At 45.5% G+C, this 18199-nt stretch overlaps 1 non-coding gene across 1 annotated transcript; it reads left to right on the top strand.

Annotated features, from left to right (window-relative positions):
* The first annotated feature begins 15704 nt into the window (after nucleotides 1-15704).
* LOC113884042 lies at nucleotides 15705-15806 on the top strand. Its single transcript, XR_003508795.1, has one exon. It is a non-coding gene; the product is annotated as a U6 spliceosomal RNA (small nuclear RNA).
* Nucleotides 15807-18199: the final 2393 nt, after the last annotated feature.

Genomic DNA, 18199 nt, shown 5'->3' with positions numbered 1-18199 from the left:
AGAGGGGGACACAAAACGAGACGAGAGAGGGAAGGGACAGGAAAGGAAAGACGCAAAGCCTCGCACAGGTGCTGGATCCAGCCGGACCTGAAATCTCCCCGCCCCGGACTTTGCAGCGATCCCTTCCCTGTTCGCTTAAGCCCTTTTCAGATGTTGTGTAGTCACCAAGTCGAGGACGACTCTTTGCGACCCTGTGCACTGTCGCCCGCCAGGCTCCTTCTGTCCTTGGGATTTCTCAGGCAAGAATGCTGGAGGGGGTTGCCGCGTCCTTCTCCAGGGCCGTTTCAGATGGGTGTCAGTTATTTGGAACCCAAAGGCTCCTAGCTAACACAGAGGGAAATGACTGTTTAAGGGTGCTTGCTCACGTTGAGCAGAGGTTTCCTGCCCTGGATTGCCATAAGCTCTGATCGCTCTCAAAGCCACTGTAACACAGTCGTCTTGGGTTTAAAGGGAGACGTGGGGATGGGGAGAGAGAGACGGGGTCCCTGGGTACCTGAGAAAGAGGGTCAGGCTCAGGCGCGCCCAGCTCCCGGAGAAGCAGGCTGCAGCTTGCTAAACGTGGAATTTGAGATGGGCGCCCCATACTGCCTTAGGTGGGGGCATCCCCACTTGGATGTTAAAAGGAGAGGGTGAGTCCAGAAGAGGAGCACCCTGGGGGCCACCTCCGCTCCCCGGGAGGAACGGGTGCACACGGCAGTTGGGAGATAGTTCACAGGTTCCCCATCTCTCCCCTCCTCTGCCCTCCCCTCGCAGCGGCGCTGGGGGCGCGGGGCGGAGGAGGCGAGGGGCGGCGCTCCGTCTGCTCTGAGCCTGCAGCTACGGCTCCTGCCCTGGGGTGGGTGGGTGTGGGGGCTGGACCACTTTGAGAGTCAGGATGCAGCGATGACTCCAGTGTGGAGGCGGCCCCAGCAGCTGCCTGCCCGCCTGCCCAGCCAAGCAGGACTCCCCGTTTCTCACCTCGTAGGAGTCTAGGTGGGAAAAAAAAAAATCAAAGAACAACAGTCCCCGGGCCTCCTTCGCTGAGGAAAGAGCCAAGCTCATCTGCTTTAGCTTCTGCATCACCACCACTCCCCACCTTCAAGAAACTTCTGATGCTCAAAATTAAGCAAGCATGGTGAAAGCCCGTCCACCTGGACAGGCCGAATGAGGGATTTAGAGTCACTGGAAAGTGCGTGGAGATTTAGGAGGATCAACCCACCCAGTCGTTCTCAATCCAGACTGCAGGTTGGAATTATGAGGGTGGGGGCTTAAAAAAATACTGAGCCTGGGCTCCATGCCCAGCGCATCTGGGTGTGTGATTTAATGCAAAGAAGAAAACCAACACAAACAAAAAATCCTACTGAGCAAATGGAAACCTCAAGGCTGCAAGCATTCTATAAACCTGGGTTTAAGTCCTTACTTCACAGACTGACCCTGGCCAAATTTCCTAACTTCCCTGATCTTTCATTCCCTGTAACAGAAAGACGCTTGCTACTTGAAAAGAAAGACATGATAAAGCTAGACAATGTATTAAAAAGCAGAGATGTCACTTTGCCGACAAACGTCTGTAGAGTCAAAAATTTGATTTTCCAGTAGTCGTGTACGATGTGAGAGTTGGACCATAAAGAAGGCTGAGCACCAAAGGGTTGATGCTTTTGAATTGTGCTGCTGGAGAAGACTCTAGAGAATCCCTTGGACTGCAAGGAGATCCAACCAGTCAATCCTAAAGGAAACTAACCCTGAATATTCACTGGAAGGACTAATGCTGAAGCTGAAGCTCCAATGCTTTGGCCACCTGATTGTGAAGAGTCGACTCATTGGAAAGGACCCTGAGTTGCTAAGAAAGATTGAGGGCAGGAGGAGAAGGTGGTGGCAGAGGATGAGATGGTTATATAGCATCACCAGCTCAACGGACGTGAATTTGAGCAAACTCTGCAAGATAGTGGACAGGGAAGCCTGGCATGCTGCAGTCCATGGGGTCACAAAGAGTCGGACACGAGTTGGCAACTAAACATCAACAGCAATACAGGAGGGAGTGGGGCAGCAGCCTCCTTTCCAGAGACTTCTATTGCTCTTAATTCTCCAGCCACCCTGGACTTCATTTCCCCCAAGCCTGACATCTCTCAGGTCTCCATGGCTGTACCCTTGAAGGGCTCACTCCCATTCAGTCCTTAATGCCCAGCTCAAGTATCAGGTATCTGTCTTGTGTTTTGTTTTTGGCTGTGCTCCGTGGTTTGTGGGATCTTAGTTCCCCAACCAGGGACTGAACCCGGCCCTCAGCAGTGAAAGCACAGAATCCTAACCACTGGACCATCAGGGAATTCCCAACTCTGAAAGCCTTTATGTCCTCAGACTGTTCTCTCTGCCTGTGAGGTGCTTCCTCTTGCTTGGGGCAGAGACCACCTACTGTCCCCTAATATTCATCCCTTTAATATCAGATTCCATTGTTGGGCAAGACTTCTTCAGGCTGGTGTGTGCGTTCCTGCTGGAAGGTACACAGCCTCAGATTGTCTCTTTTTGTCAATTTTGAGGTCACTAACGCTTGTCGCCTTAACTATTAATGTATTCAAAGTTGCTAAGCGGCAACATTCTGATTTGATCTATTCTTCCTTCCTGTGGTGGAATCTTCGCTAAATCAATTGTTCGGTTATCTTGAGGTTCTATTTGAAGAAGGAAGGCAAAACAAATGGTTGTTTCTTTCCCCCTGTTGGCCAGATTTCAAAACAGAATGAGCTGGTTCATTCATATCCTGTAAGGTGAGGTTTGTTTTTTTTTCAAGTATGATTTTGCATTTGTGGATTTAAATGTATTTATTTCAACCCATTTCAGTTATCCTTGTTGTTGTTTTAGTCACTAAATTGTATCTGACTTTCTTACGACCCCATGGACTGTAGTCCACCAGGTTCCTCTCTCCATGGGATTCTCCAGGCAAGAATACTGGAGTGGCTTGTCATTTCTTTCTCCAGGGGATCTTCCCAGCCCAGAGATCGAACCCATGTCTCCTGCATTGGCAGGTGGATTCTTTACCACTGAGCCACCTGGGAAGCCCCTCAGTTATCCTTATTGATAGTCAAATTATCCCCTCATTGGCCTGCAGGAGACTCTTGAACTTAACATCTGGATTTGAGAGGACCCTCGTAGTCTTTGCTCACCTCACACATTTCCTGCTCCAGGTCTAAACTCGGCCATTTCTCCAAGAAGCCACTTGGCTCTAGAGTTACACAGCTTCCTTCCTTCCTTCCTTTTTCCCCAACACAAATTTCAGTAAACGAATCAAAGCATTCTGCATCTTCTTCACATCACAGTTATTTCTTGGCTCTTATTCCACATAACGTGCTTTTGAGTTTTGAAAACAAAAGCCCCCAAATTATTTCTACTCTGTCCCCTGCTACGTCTCTCCCCTGAGGTCAAAAGTACTAGGCTGACTTCAGTGTAAATTCAGGGAAGAGGAAGGGGGAGACAGGAGGGGAAAACTCAGAGTGTGTAAAAAGCACAGGGCACACTAGGTAATCAGACGAATGACTGACGTCACCCTTCTTCTTCCTTCTTCCCTCGTATCTTGAAAACTATACCTTTCAATCCAATAATTCTTGTTGCAGGTTCTTGTTGCAGAGGGGAAAATGCACTGAGTCAAATAGGCAACTAGATTTTAATGCACATTGCTGAGAAATTCCTTCTCTGGTCTCATACATTCGGTATCTGCCAAGAATGCTGGCTGTCTAGGGATTTGCAGAAAACAGCAGTTTGTCCATCTCCTGTTTTTCAGAGCCTCCCAGTTCTCTCTTTCATACTGTCACATTTGAGATTGTAGCAATAAGGCCAACGGAGTTCTAGAAGCGCCTGTGTTCTCCATCCCCCACCCCACCACACCCAGCCCTCTCCTTCCCAGGCTCGTCAGCTTCTGACAGGTGTTAGCAAGAATCTATAAAGTTCGAAAGGGTAGATTCATGCCACTAAATGCCAGGGAGCCTTGAGTAATCTTTCTTCACATAATACAGAACTTAGATTTCCTTTTCAAATGTCAGAAAGTCTTTTCTCTAACTTTCCCACTTTTGAGAGAGAGAAACGAGTACTGAGAAAGATGGCTCTGCTGAAAGAAAATGGCAACTCAAATGCTGAAATGTTAAGGGTGTTTGGGTTTCAGCCTTAGTGCTGGAGGGCAATTGGGAGGAGTAGGGACTGTGGCAAATTGGAATCCCAACACTTCCCTTTTTAAAGGGACAGCTACTATTGAATTCCAGCAGTTTGTTGCCAGGGGAAGGGTGGGTACAGTGTTGTCATGCATATGTGCTAAGTCGCTTCAGTCGTGTCCGACTCTGTGACTCCATGGACTGTAGCCCGCTGGGTTTCTCTGTCCAGGGGATTTTTCAGGCATGAATACTGGAGTGGGTTGCCATGGCCTCCTGCAGGGGATCTTCCTGACCCAGAAATCAAACCCAAGTCTCTTATGTCTCCTGCATTGGTAGGTGGACTCTTTACCCGTAGGGCTACCTGGGAAGCCCGTATTGCCATAGTTTGGGAATTTTCAAGAGAAAATGCAACGTGGAATTTGATGTTAGAATACTTTTTTTGAATTTTATATAGTGGCTTGGTTTTTTTTAATAAAGCATTCATTCAACAAAAACATTCCTGGGCTAAATTCTGGTTCCTGGCCACCAATTTGCAGACCTCTTTCCATAAGTTTTCCAAGCAATTTCTCTAGACTTTGAGCAATAGCCTCTGTACTTTTCTCTCCTCAAGACATTCTGATGAGGACATTTTCTCTGCTGTCCCTGGGATCTCTGTCGTTTTTAATCTCTGTGTATATCATTTTTAATACATTAATAAGCAATTATATAAGGCACTATGCTAAGCCCTTTACCATACATTATTAAATTTAATCTTGGACTTCCCTGGTGGCACAGTAGATAAGAATCCACCTGCCAATGCAGGGGACCTGGGTTCGATTCCTGGTCCAGGAAGATCCCACATGCAGTGAAGGAACTAAGGCTCTGCACCATGACTACTGAGCTTGCTCTGGGGCCCTTGAACTCCAACCACTGAAGCTTGTGCGCCCAGAGCCCATGTTCTGCAACAAGAGAAGCCACCGCAATAAGAAGCCGCAACAAAGAGTAGCCCCTGCTCACTGCAACTGGAGAAAACCCATGCAAAGTAATGAAGAGCCAGCACAGCCAAAAATAATTTAATTTAATTAAAGTTTTGCTGAGGGCAGACAAACCAGAATATGTGCGTTGCTCACTCAGTCGTGTCTGACTCTTTGCAACCCCTGTGGACTACAGCCCACCAGGCTCTTCTGTCTGTGGAACTTTTCAGGCAAAAATACTGGGGTGGGTTGCTATTTCCTCCAAGGGATCTTCCTGACCCAGAGATTGAACCCGAGTCTCCTGAGTCTTCCACAATGGCAGGTGAATTCTTTACCACTAAGCCTCATGGGAAGCCCAACCCAGAATGGGATATCATCTTTACAAAACTAGGAGGTAGGCACATATGAGTTGTTTATTGCTCCATAACCAATAACCCCATTGCCCTATGATTATAAGAGATATTGTTGTTCAGTCTCTCAGTCGTGTCCAACTCTGTGACCCCATGGACTGCAGCACGCCAGGCTCCTCTGTCCCCCACTATCTCCCAGAGTTTGCTCAAACTCATGTCCATTGAGTCGGTGATGACATCTAACCATCTCATCCTCTGTCGTCCCCTTCTTTTCCTGCCTTCAATCTTTCCCATCATCAGAGTCTTTGAGGAACTATTTGGGCTTTTTTTACTTTTTACGAATTTTCTATAAATCTAAAATAACCTCAAAATTAAAAGCTTAAAATATTGCTGATGCTTAGACCCTATGCAAATAGGGTTGTGACTCTTTTTTAACTTTGACAGCATTTATATGCTATCCATGTAAATATACATTGTTAATATTTTTCATTTTATTTATTTATTTAGGACACACCAAGTGGCATATGAGATATTAGTTTCCTGACTAGGGATTGAACCGGCACTCCATGCATTGGAAGCGTGGAGCCCTGACCCCCAGACTGCCAGGGAAGTCCCAATAGGTTCTGATTTGATTGGTATAAATTAGAGCCTGGACGTAAGATTTTAAAAAGAATCTTTCTATTCATGTGCTCCTAATCAGCAGTCAAGATTGCGATTCACAGTCTAGGTACTGACTCATTATTAAGATTATTTCACAAGTTATTCTTATGATCCCTTTAAAAAAAGACACAGCAAAGGAGATATGTCATACCATCCCATGTGTTTTGGTTTCTAGTTTGAAGTCCTTTGATAAAGATAACAAACTTTGATGAAACAGAGTTATAAAACTGAGCAGTGAATGGAAATTTAGCTATCTAAAATGTGGAAACAGGAGAAGTTCCCTCGTGGTCCAGTGGCTAAGACTCCGCATTCCCAATGCAGGGGGTCTGGGTTCAATCCCTGGTCAGGGAACTAGGTCCCACATGCTGCAACTAAGATCTGAGGCAGCCAAATAAATAAATATTAAAAAGAATAAAATAAAATGTGGAAACAATACTTCTGACTCTTTAAAAAAAAGTCTAAAAAAATAAAAATAAAAAATATACCTGATCAAAGGAAATAAAAAGGAACGTGTCTTGTCATTTCCCCCCACCCTTCTTTGTATAATCTATACAATGACCCACTGTGAATACTTACCAAATGACACACAATTGCTTGCACATCAGGAAAGCACATAGTTTTTAAACATGTATTGTAGTGTTGCCACCATTTTGTATCCCAATTGTGGACGTGGTTACAAGAATCTAGACACATGTAATAAAATTTCATAGTATCACACACACACACACACGCCTGTAAAAACCGGTGAACGTGAATGAAGTTTGGAGTTTAGTGAATAGCATTACACCAGTGTTAATTTCCTGGTTTTGAAAATTCATTTATGTAAGATGCTACGATTGGGGAAAGGTGGGCGAAGAGTGGATGAGAACTCTCTGTACTATGTTTTCAACCTCTTGTAACTCTAAAATTATTTCAAGATGAAGGCTTTATTAAATACAGGGGAAATTCTGAAGAGCGGCTGTGGACATGGACGGTTTGAAATAAAACGAAGAACAAATAGCCACTGTTCGGCGGCTTCTTTTGCCTTCAGGATTAAGTTCAAAGCCCTTCAGATGGCATTCAAGGCTCTTCTTGGCCTGGTTCTGACTACTTTGCCTAGATCTTTAGGGTTTGGGACACACAATCGAAGTGTGTCATCAGGAGATGCCCTGGAAACCTCAGGTGGTGAAAAGACAGTTCAGTCCCTCCAAGCAACAGGAGAGTTGGGCTAGGCCAGGGCCTGGGTCCTGCAGACAACCCATTACACCCAAAGCTCCTTTTTTTTTTTTTCTTTTAAAAAAAGTATTAGGCTGCACCAGGTCCTAGTTGCAGCACACAGGATTTTTGATCTTTGTTGCGGCCCGCGGGAATCTTTCGTTGTGCCATGCAAAGCCTTAGCTGTGGCATGTGGAATCCAATTCCCTGACCACGGATATTACCCAGGGCCCCTGCCTTGGAGTGTGGAGTCTTAGCCACTGGGCCACCAGGGAAGTCCCTAAAGCTTCCTTTTAATACAAATATTTCATAATCTCACTTTACCCTCCTGAAAGAAAATTCATGGACAATGTAACCTCTTTCCACACATAATTTACAAAAATGAATACCATGACCCAACTGTATTTTTAAAAGGAAAAATATAAAAAAATGTCATTTACAATAAAGTAATATGCATTTCTACAAGTAAATGCATAGGCACAAATACTCTGTGAGGCTTAAAAGAGCGGGCAGATGCTGAAAATGCAAACTGATAAGGCTGTGCTGTGTCGCCACACAGACACCACATTTGGAAATGTGAATTTCCCAGCTGGTAGATGACTCCTGGTAAGATTCCAAACTAAACAAAGCATGGCTTTCCCAGGATTTACTGGGTAGCTAACTTCTTGGACTCTTCAGTGTACAACAAAATAGTCCAAAAGACACTTTGGGATCATACATAAAACAGAGAGATAGGTTCAGCGCTTATAGATGTTTCTGTTTGCTTGTTTGCTTGTTTTACTATCTTTGTGAATGTTCAGTGGAAGATTCAAAAGTCACAGGAGGCACACGGGACCGGTCTTCATTTGGCAGCACTGTCCCATGCGTTGCAGAAGCGGCGTCATGCCTGGCGCCTGCCCACTTTACGCCAACAGCTCTTCAATAATTGTGGAAACAGGAACTTGCCTGGTGGTCCAGTGGCTAACACTCCACGCTTCCACTGCAGAGGGCATGGGTTTGATCCATGCCAACCAAGCTCTGTACAGTCAAACTGTGATTTTTCCAGTAGTCATGTACAGATGTGAAAGTTGGGCCATAAAGAAGGGTGAACACCAAAGAATTGAGGCTTTCAAATTGCGGTGCTGGAGAAGACTCTTGAACAGTAAAGAGATCGATCAACCAGTCCCTCCTAAATGAAATCAACTAACCCTGAATATTCATTGGAAGGACTGATGCTGAAGCTGAAGCTCCACTACTCTGGACACCTGATGCAAAGAACTAACTTTTTGGAAAAGACCCTGATGCTGGGAAAGATGGAGTGCAAAAGGAGAAGAGGACAGCAGAGGATAAGATGATTCTATAGTATCACTGACTCAATGAACATGCAGCTGAGCAAATTCCGGGAGATAGTGAGGAGAGGAGCCTGGCGTGCTGCAATCTATGGGGTCAAAAAGAGTCAGACTTGACTGAAGGGCTGAACAACGACAACAGGGACCTAAGATCCCAGGAGCTGCAAGGTGCAGCCAAAGGAGAGAAAAAGCTGTGGAAACGAAAAGAGCGCCTAAAATTTCCCAAATGTCTCCCTAGTAAAACAGGGGTGGGGTGGGGTGGGGGTAACTTCCTGCTGAGGATGAGTGTTCTGGAGCAGTGCTCTCCAGTATGGGAGCCACCAGCCACATCTTGTTAACATAGGGGTTGGAAATGGCAACCCCACTCCAGTATTCTTGCCTGGAGAATCCCCATCGACAGAGGAGCCTGGGGGGCTACAGTTCATGGCGTCACAAAAGAGTCAGACATGACTGAAAAACTAAGCACAAAAATGTGTGGGGCCCCCAAATTGACATATGTTAGTGGTGTAGAATATTCATAGGGTTTCCTAACTTGATATGAAAAAAGAACAAAATATCTCATTCAGTTCAGTTCAGTTGCTCGGTCATGTCTGACTCTTTGCGACCCCATGGACTGCAGCACGCCAGGCTTCCCTGTCCATCACCAACTCCTGGAGCTTGCTCAAACTCATGTCCATTGAGTTGGTGATGCCATCCAACCATCTCATCTTCTGTCGTCCCCTTCTCCTCCTGCCTTCAATCTTTCCCAGCATCAGGGTCTTTTCCAAGGAGTCAGTTCTTCACATCAGGTGGCCAAAGGACTGGAGTTTCAGCTTCAGCATCAGTCCTTCCAATGAATATTCAGGACTGACTTCCTTTAGGATGGACTGGTTGGATCTCCAAGGGACTCTCAAGAGTCTTCTCCAACACCACAGTTCAAAAGCATCAATCCTTCAGCGCTCAGCTTTCTTTATAGTCCAACTCTCACATCCATACAGGAAAACCCACAGTTTTGACTAGACAGACCTTTGTTGGCAAAGTAATGTCTCTGCTTTTCAATATGCTGTCTCGGTTGGTCATAGCTTTTCTTCCAAGGAGCAAGCATCTTTTAATTTCATGGCTGCAGTCACCATCTGCAGTGATTTTGGAGCCCAAGAAAATAAAGTCTGCCACTGTTTCCCCATCTATTTGCCATGAAGTGATGGGACCAGATGCCATGATCTTCCTTTTTTTGAATATTGAGTTTTAAGCCAGCTTTTTCACTCTCCTCTTTCACGTTCATCAAGAAGCTCTTCAGTTCCTCTTCACTTTCTGCCATAAGGGTAGTGTCATCTGCATATCTGAGGTTATTGATATTTCTCCCAGCAATCTAGATTCCAGCTTGTGCTTCATCCAGCCTGGCATTTCTCAAGATGTACTCTGCATAGAAGTTAAATAAGCAAGGTGACAATATACAGTCTTGCTACTCCTTTTCCAATATGGAACCAGTCTGTTGTTCCATGTCTGATTCTAACTGTTGCTTCTTGACCTGCATACAGATTTCTTGTGGGGCAGGTCAGGTGGTCTGTTATTCCCATCTCTTTGAGAATTTTCCACAGTTTGTTGTGATCAACACAGTCAAAGGCTTTGACATAGTCAATAAAGCAGAAGTAGATGTTTTTCTGGAACTCTCTTGTTTTTTCTATTATCAAATTGGCAATTTGGTCTCTGGTTCCTCTGCCTTTTCTAAATCTAGCTTGAACATCTGAAAGGTCTCGGTTCACATACTGTTGAAGCCTCACTTGGAGAATTTTGAGCATTACTTTGCTAGCATGTGAGATGAGTGCAATTGTGCAGTAGTTTGAACACTCTTTGGCATTGCCTTTCTTTGGGATTGGAATGAAAACTGACCTTTTCCAGTCCTGTGGCCACTGCTGAGTTTTCCAAATTTGCTGACATATTGAGTGCAGCAATTTAACAGCATCATCTTTCAGGATCTGAAACAGGTCAACTGGAATTCCATCACCTCCACTAGCTTTGTTCGTAAAGTGATGCTTTTGTTCAGAGTGATGCTTCCTAAGGCCCACTTGATTTTGGACTCCAGGATGTCTGGCTTTAGGTGAATGATCATGCCATCATGGTTATCTGGGTCATGAAGATGTTTTTTGTATAGATCTTCTGTATATTCTTGCCACCTTTTCTTAATACCTTCTGCTTCTGTTAGGTCCATACCATTTCTGTCCTTTATTGAGCCCATCTTTGCATGAAATGTTCCCTTGGTATCTCTAATTTTCTTGAAGAGATCTCTAGTCTCACCCATCCTACTATATTCCTCTATTTCTTTGCATTGATCAGTGAGGAGGGCTTTCTTATCTCTCCTTGCTATTCTTTGGAACTCTGCATTCAGATGGGTATATCATTCCCTTTCTCCTTTGCCTTTTGCTTCTCTTCTTTTCTCAGCTATTTGTAAGTCCTCCTTAAACAATCATTTTGCCTTTTTGCATTTCTTTTTCTTGGGGTGGTTTTGATCACTGCCTCCTGTACAATGTCAGGAACCTCCGTCCATAGTTCATCAGGCACTCTGTCTATCAGATCTAATCCCTTGAATCTATTTCTCACTTCCACTGTATAATGGTAAGGGATTTGATTTAGGTCATATCTGAACGGTCTAGTGGTTTTCCTTACTTTCTTTAAGTCTGAATTTGGAAATAAGGAGTTCATGATCCGAGGCACAGTCAGCTCCTGGTCTTGTTTTTGCTGATTTACAGAGCCTCTCCATCTTTGGCTGCAAAGAATATAATCAATCTGATTTGGGTATTGACCATCTGGTGATGTCCATGTGTAGAGTCGTCTCCTGTGTTGTTGGAAGAGGGTGTTTGCTATGAACAGTCTGTTCTCTTGGCAAAACTCTGTTAGCCTTTGCCCTGCTTCACTTTGTACTCCAAGGCCAGACTTGCCTGTTACTCCAGGTATCTCTTGACTTCCTACTTTTGTATTCCAGATACTTTAAAATATCTCATTAAAAACTAAGAAAACCTGGAGTATATGTTGATATGATACAGTTTTTGATATACTGACTTAGATAAAATATAAATGCTAATTTCACCTCTTTTTTTTTTTTTTTTCTTACTTTTTAAAAATATGGGTGGGGAGACCTCCCTGGCGGTGCAGTGGTTAAGACTTCTTGCTCCCAAATGCAGAGGGCCCGGGTTCAATCCTGGTCAAGGAACTAGATTCCACATGCTGCAACTAAGAGTTTTCATGCCACAACTAAGACCCATGGAAGCCAAATAAATAAATTATTTAAAAAAAAAAAAAAAAGGAAGGAAGAATTGATGGGAGACGGGTTTCTAGAGTCTCTCCCTCCCCTCCTCCCCGCCCCCGACCCCGACCCCGCCCGCCAGTTCCTCCAGGGAACTGATTCAGCAGAGGAAATAAGGCTTGTTTCAGAGCCTCCTTGGGAACAATTTGTGGCTCTGGAAAGGCATTGCAGAGTAATGTCCTACCACCATTGATGGGAATGGTGATGATGACAAAAAAATCCTTGGTGTGTTTAGCCGAGAGGCCTGCGGGGAGCCGCAGAGATCGGACCTACTTCCTGTGGAGACGGCCTTCCTCTCCCCAGACAGACTGACCCGAGGAGGGCGGGGGTGCCCACAATTCCTTGGCGTGGCCGTGCTGTAAAGTACATGTTATCAGAGCCAAACAAGGAGCTGGGGTGGTGAACAGCGCCTGTGTATGAAAGAAGGGTCTGAAAGTCAGGCGGGGGTTGGGGGGTGGGAATGAGGTGTGCAGGTTAAAGGGCATTCACGGGCACCCCAAGAGCCGATGGGTTGCTATGAGGGGGCATCCGAGGAGGGGTCAGATACGCATTTTCTTGGAGTGGTGTATAATTTATTATAGAAAAAAAAATTAAACTCAGAGACTAAAGGACTGCATATGAAGTATTAAATAGAAATAAAGAGCCAAGAAATTCCATAAATAAATATTACACATTTGAGAAACAAAGAACAGATAAGGAGACAAATATTTTTAGCAATAATTGGGGAATCATTTTTCTTATCTGAAAAAAAACCCCACATAATTTCTATGAGCCGAACTCAATAGTCGAGGCGTCTATGAAACATTTCTTACTGAATTATTTTAATTTCAAGATTAATAAAATAAATTCTAAGGACCTCCCTGGTGGTCTGGTGTCTATGGCTCCACGCTCCCCGATGCAGGGGGACAGGGTTCGATCCCTGATCTAGGAACTAGATTGCACCTGCAGCAATTAAAGATCCTTCATGCCACAACAAAGACCCGGTGCAGCCAAATAAATAAATTAAGTTAAAAATAAAAAAATAAATAAAGTGCCTATAATAAGGAAAAAGGAATACAGGGAAACAAAGTTACAACGGAGCAAAATATTAATAGTTCCCGTACTCACTTATCAGAGGAGGCTGGCTGCAGTATGGAAAGCAGACAGCAGGGGGCGAGAGAGAGACGCCCGAGGCCCTGACTGGGAAGTAAACCGGCAAGGCTGGGGGACCCCTGGACAAGTGCCTGCTCTGGATGCTTCATGGATACAAAGACAGTACAAGATGTGGCTGTGGTGGTCTGGGACATTACAGTCACATCCCGCCGGCCAGGAGATAGAAGTTTACTGTTGCTGCGTGGCTGTAAGGAGGTGAGTATTAGCAGCAGCTCCTTGTGAAGTGAAAGTCGCTCAGTCGTGTCGGACTCTTTGCAACCCCATGGACTATACAGTCCATGGAATTCTCCAGGCCAGAATACTGGAGTGGGTAGCTGTTCCCTTCTCCAGGAGACCTTCCCAACCCAGGGATCGAACCCAGGTCTCCTGCATTACAGGCGGATTCTTCACTAGTTGAGCCGCCAGGGCAGCTCCTTACTACAGCATGAGTAAATAAAGAGCCCAACTGCAAGACACTCCCTCTCTCAGCATGTACTTTAACCCCCAAGGCCAGTTAGCTGAGTGTCATACTGGGCCACAGGCTTGAGCCACCCAAATACCACATCTAGAGGTTTTTCCTGTGCATTTGTAAGATCATCACTATTTACTCCTGTCAATTCATCTTTCTGAGCTTCAGTTTCTTCATCTGTAAAACAGGATCCTTAAGATTATCTCCATCAGAGTGTGGTGAAGAGGATTAACTGAGATAATGCAAGCAACATGCTTAGCACAGGGTGCTCAGTGGATGTTCACGATCACTGTTGTTGTTCAGTCACCAAGTGTCCGACTCTTTGTGACCCAGTGGACTGCAGCACACCAGGCTCCTCTGTCCTTTACTATCTCCCGGAGTTTGCTCAGATGCATGTTCATTGAGTCAGTGATGCTATGTAACTGTCTTTCCTCTGCTGCCCGCTTCTCTTTCTGCCCTCAATCTTTCCCAGCATCAGGGTGTTTTCCATTGAATCAGCTCTTTGCATCAGGTGGCCAAAGTAGTGGAGCGTCAGCTTCAGCATCAGTCCTTCCAATGAATATTCAGGACTTATTTACTTTAGGATTGACTGGTTGGATCTCCTTGCAGTCCAAGAGACTCTCAAGAGTCTTCTCCAGCACCAAAATTCGAAAGCATCAATTCTTCGGCACTTAGCCTTCTTTATGGCCCAACTGTCACATTTGTACATGACTACTGAAAAACTACACCTTGGACTATATACTAAAAGAATAAAGATTTTTATTGAGTATTATAAGATGCATTCAATAGCCTTTAGATAAACCACATCACAACTCATCTACAATCAGTCAAACCCAACAGCAATTCATTCTTTCACAAACCATGTGTCAGGACAAAAGTCCCTTCAACTTACAGTAAGATCCTACTCAAGTCTTGTGGGCAGAGTTTGGGGAATTACATCTGTATTTTCTTGTAATGTCATTATTAAGCTATTATGGTGTCTCTGATGGTAATGAGGGCAGGAGGATAAGGGGACGACAGAGGATGAGATGGCTGGATGGCATCACCAACTCAATGGACATGGGTTTGGGTAAACTCCGGGAGCTGATGATGGACAGGGAGGCCTGGCGTGCTGCGGTTCATGGGGTCACAAAGAGTTGGACACGACTGAGCGACTGAACTGACTGACTGACTGATGGTAAAGAATCTGCCTGCAGTGCAGGAGACCCGGGTTCCATCCCTGGGTCAGGAAGATCCCCTGGATAAGGGAATGGCAACCCACTCCAGTATTCTTGTCTGGAGAATTCCACAGACAGAGGAGCCTGGCGGCCTACAGTCCATGCGGTTGCAAAAAGTCGGCATGACTGAGCAACTAACACTATTCACATTCCACCACAAAGCTGACCCTCCCACAAGACTGTGACTTCCCTGAGGACAATGTCTCTGTCCTAGTCATTTTGCCTTGACCATTCAGGGTTGGAGGGGCGAGCTGTGTCCCTGTCCACAGTGCTGAAGTTGCACAGGCTGGGTATTCCTTGTGATGCTTCCTCTCCAGCCCATTCACACTACCCTCTAAAGAGATGCCCTCTGGAGTTGCTCTGACATCAGCCCTTATCTGATCGCCCAGATACATTAGCTGAATACAGCAGGTAGTAAAAGGGATCCTATCACATGAACTCACTGCTGAAAAACACACCCTGTACACGCATGCATTCATTTTTGTAGAACATATATTGTAGTGGTGGTGTTCAGTCGCTCGGTCGTGACCCGGTGGACTGCAGCATGTCAGGCTAACCTGTCCTTCACTATCTCCCCAAGTTTGCTCAAATTCATGTCCATCGAATCAGTGATGCCATCCAACCATCTCATCCTCTGCCATCCCCTTCTCCTCCTGCCTTTAATCTTTCCTGGCATTGGGGTCTTTTCCAATGAGTCAGTTCTTTGTATCAGGTGGCCAAAGTATTGGAGCTTCAGCTTCAGCATCAGTCCTTCCAGTGAATATTCAGGACTGATTTACTTTAGGATGGACTGGTTTGATCTCCTTGCAATCCAAGGGACTTCTCAGTATGTAGAAGGATATATACCAAACTATTGATGGTCTTTATCATCTTACATTGAGACTGGTCACTGCAAGGGGATTGCTCTTTTTTAACTTATGCTCTTTTGTATTTTTGTTTGTTTTAACAATAACCCATACTTTATTTCTGTCAAATACATCTGAAAATAATGTTTAACCAAAAAACACGGTTAGGTGCTTGCTTCAGCACATATACTAAAATTAGAACTATACAGAGAAGAATAACATGGCTCCTGCACGAGCTGTCATTAAATTCATGAAGCATTCCATATTTTTCAGACGTAAAGTTATGGGAAACGAAATCATGGTTATCAAAGGGAAACATGGAGAGGGATAAATCAGGAGCATGGGATGAACATACACACACTACCACATGTAAGATAGATAACCAACAAGGACCTACTGTATAGCACAGGGATCTGCTCAATATTCTGTGGTAACCTGTACGAGAAAGAATGTGAAAAAGAACGTGCGTGATAAATCACTTCAGTCGTGTCCGACTCTGCGACCCCATGGACTATAGCCTGCCGGTCTCCTCTGTCCATGGGATTCTCCAGGCAAGGATACTGGAGTGGGCTGCCATGCCCTCCTGCAGGGGATCTTCCTGACCCAGGGATCAAACCCTCATTTCCCGTGTCTCCCGCATTGGCAGGCAGATTCTTCACCGGGGAGCCACCAGGGAAGCCCCTAGCTGATGTGTTCTGCCAGGCATCTGTAAGCCAAATAGATGGTTGCTTCATGGCACTGAGTTTGGGGCGAGTACTTAGTGTTGCTGTCATAGCAACTGGAGCAGCTGGTAAGAGAGGGAGTCAGAGTCTGACCTTGGGAGTCCCACGCCTTCTTTTCTCTCCCTCCCTGCTTCTCCCCCTCTCACTATCTGGTGATCCGCCTGCGTTATCAGCAGCCAGCAGCCTCCTCTCTCCCAGCCTGGGGACCTCTGGCTAATCTCAAGAGCAGTCCATTTGTTTGGAAAATAAAAAATTAGAATTCAAAGACAATTGTTCACCAAATGTGTGAAAGCCGCTCTCGGTAACAGCTGTGGTTCTTTCCGTAAAGGAGAGCCCCCAGCCCCCAGCCCATGCAAGAAAACCACAGAGCCAAACATAAAGTAATGAGTCCGTCTGTTCACTCCTGCCGCCCAGGCTTTTGCTCAGATCACAAAAGCTCTTCCTCCTTCTCTTCTTCTTTTTTTTTTAAATAAAGTCTCCAAGGATCTGACGGCCAGGCATTGTCTTTTCTGTGCCTACCTGCTTCCCTCCAAAACAGGGAGGCTCATGCTTTCCACATCATTTAGCATTAGAAAAAAAAAAAGATGTACTTAACTCCTTCTGGGCAGCGTATCTGTGAGCCTTCAGGCTGGAGAGCCAAGTTGGGCTGAATATAGTCCTGTATTTTCTTCCTTCTGGGCATGAGTCAATTAAGACTCACTACAAGGGGACAAATGAAAAAACTCAAAAGCAAAAACCCAACAATCTCAACCTAAGTTGTTAAAAAATAAATAATCATTAAAATAATAATATTATATAATAATAGTGGGCTTCCCTGGTGGCTCCCATGGTAAAGAAGCTGCTTGCAATGCAGGAGACGTGGGTTCGATCCCTGGGTCTGGAAGATCCCCCCCTCTGGAGAACGGAATGGCAACTCACTCCAGTATTCTTGCCTGGAGACTCCCATGGACAGAGGAGCCTTTCGGGCTACAGTCCATGGGGTGGCAAAGAGTCAGACACGACTGAGTGACTTTACTACTACTAAGAAAAAGAAGAAGAAATTCATTTCCTTCCGTCATGGGGAATTTCAGGCATGGCTTGACTTTGGGTGAGACTGGATCCAGAGACTCAGGTAACAATAGCATCCAGACCCGGAATCTCTGCCATCCTTGGTTTTGCCTTCTCTGTGGCCACGTCAGTTTCCAGCTTGTCTTGGGGTTCCCTGGCAACTTCATATTCCCCATATTGCCAGACCAAATGCAGAGGGAGACAGAGTTTCTCTGTCCAAGAGCTGGAAAAGAAGGAAGGTTGGAGCCTTGGTTTCTCTGGCTGGCCCTTCTGGGGTCATGGGCTCTGCCATGAACCAATCACCACGACCTGGGGATGGACCTGTTAGTTTCCCTTGAGTCAAAGGCTGTGAATTTGCCCACGCAGGAGGTTGGGGAGAAGGGGACCACAGGGACTGTTACCACAGGGAAAAGAGAGGATTTGGACGGCCAGGACATATACAGCCACTGCAGGGCAGAGTTGAAGTGTGCTGAGAAAGCAGCGTGAAATATCCACAGTGCTATCAACACTCTCAGGGCATTCACAGGAGGTAATACAGAAACGGTCATTATACACCTTTGAAAAGATGCTGAAAACAAGGTCCTACTATATAGCACAGGGAACTATACCCAGTCCTCTGGGATAAACCACATGGAAAAGCATGTATGTTGAATGTGTGCCAAGTCACTTCAGTTGTGTCTGACTCTTTGCGACCCTGTGGACTGTAGCCCACCAGGCTCCTCTATCCATGGGATTCTCCAGGCAAGAAGCTGGAGTGGGTTGCCATTCCCTCCTCCAGGGGATTTTCCCATCCCAGGGATCCAACCTGTATCTCTTATGTCTCCTGCACTGGGAGGCAGGTCCTTTACCAGTAGCGCCACCCGGGAAGCCCACATATATATCAAAATAGAATGT

This window comes from Bos indicus x Bos taurus, chromosome 25, assembly GCF_003369695.1.
Source record: "Bos indicus x Bos taurus breed Angus x Brahman F1 hybrid chromosome 25, Bos_hybrid_MaternalHap_v2.0, whole genome shotgun sequence".
Taxonomy (NCBI): Eukaryota; Metazoa; Chordata; class Mammalia; order Artiodactyla; family Bovidae; genus Bos; species Bos indicus x Bos taurus.
Note: the sequence above shows the minus strand (reverse complement) of the source record. Positions and strands in the feature narration are given on the sequence as shown.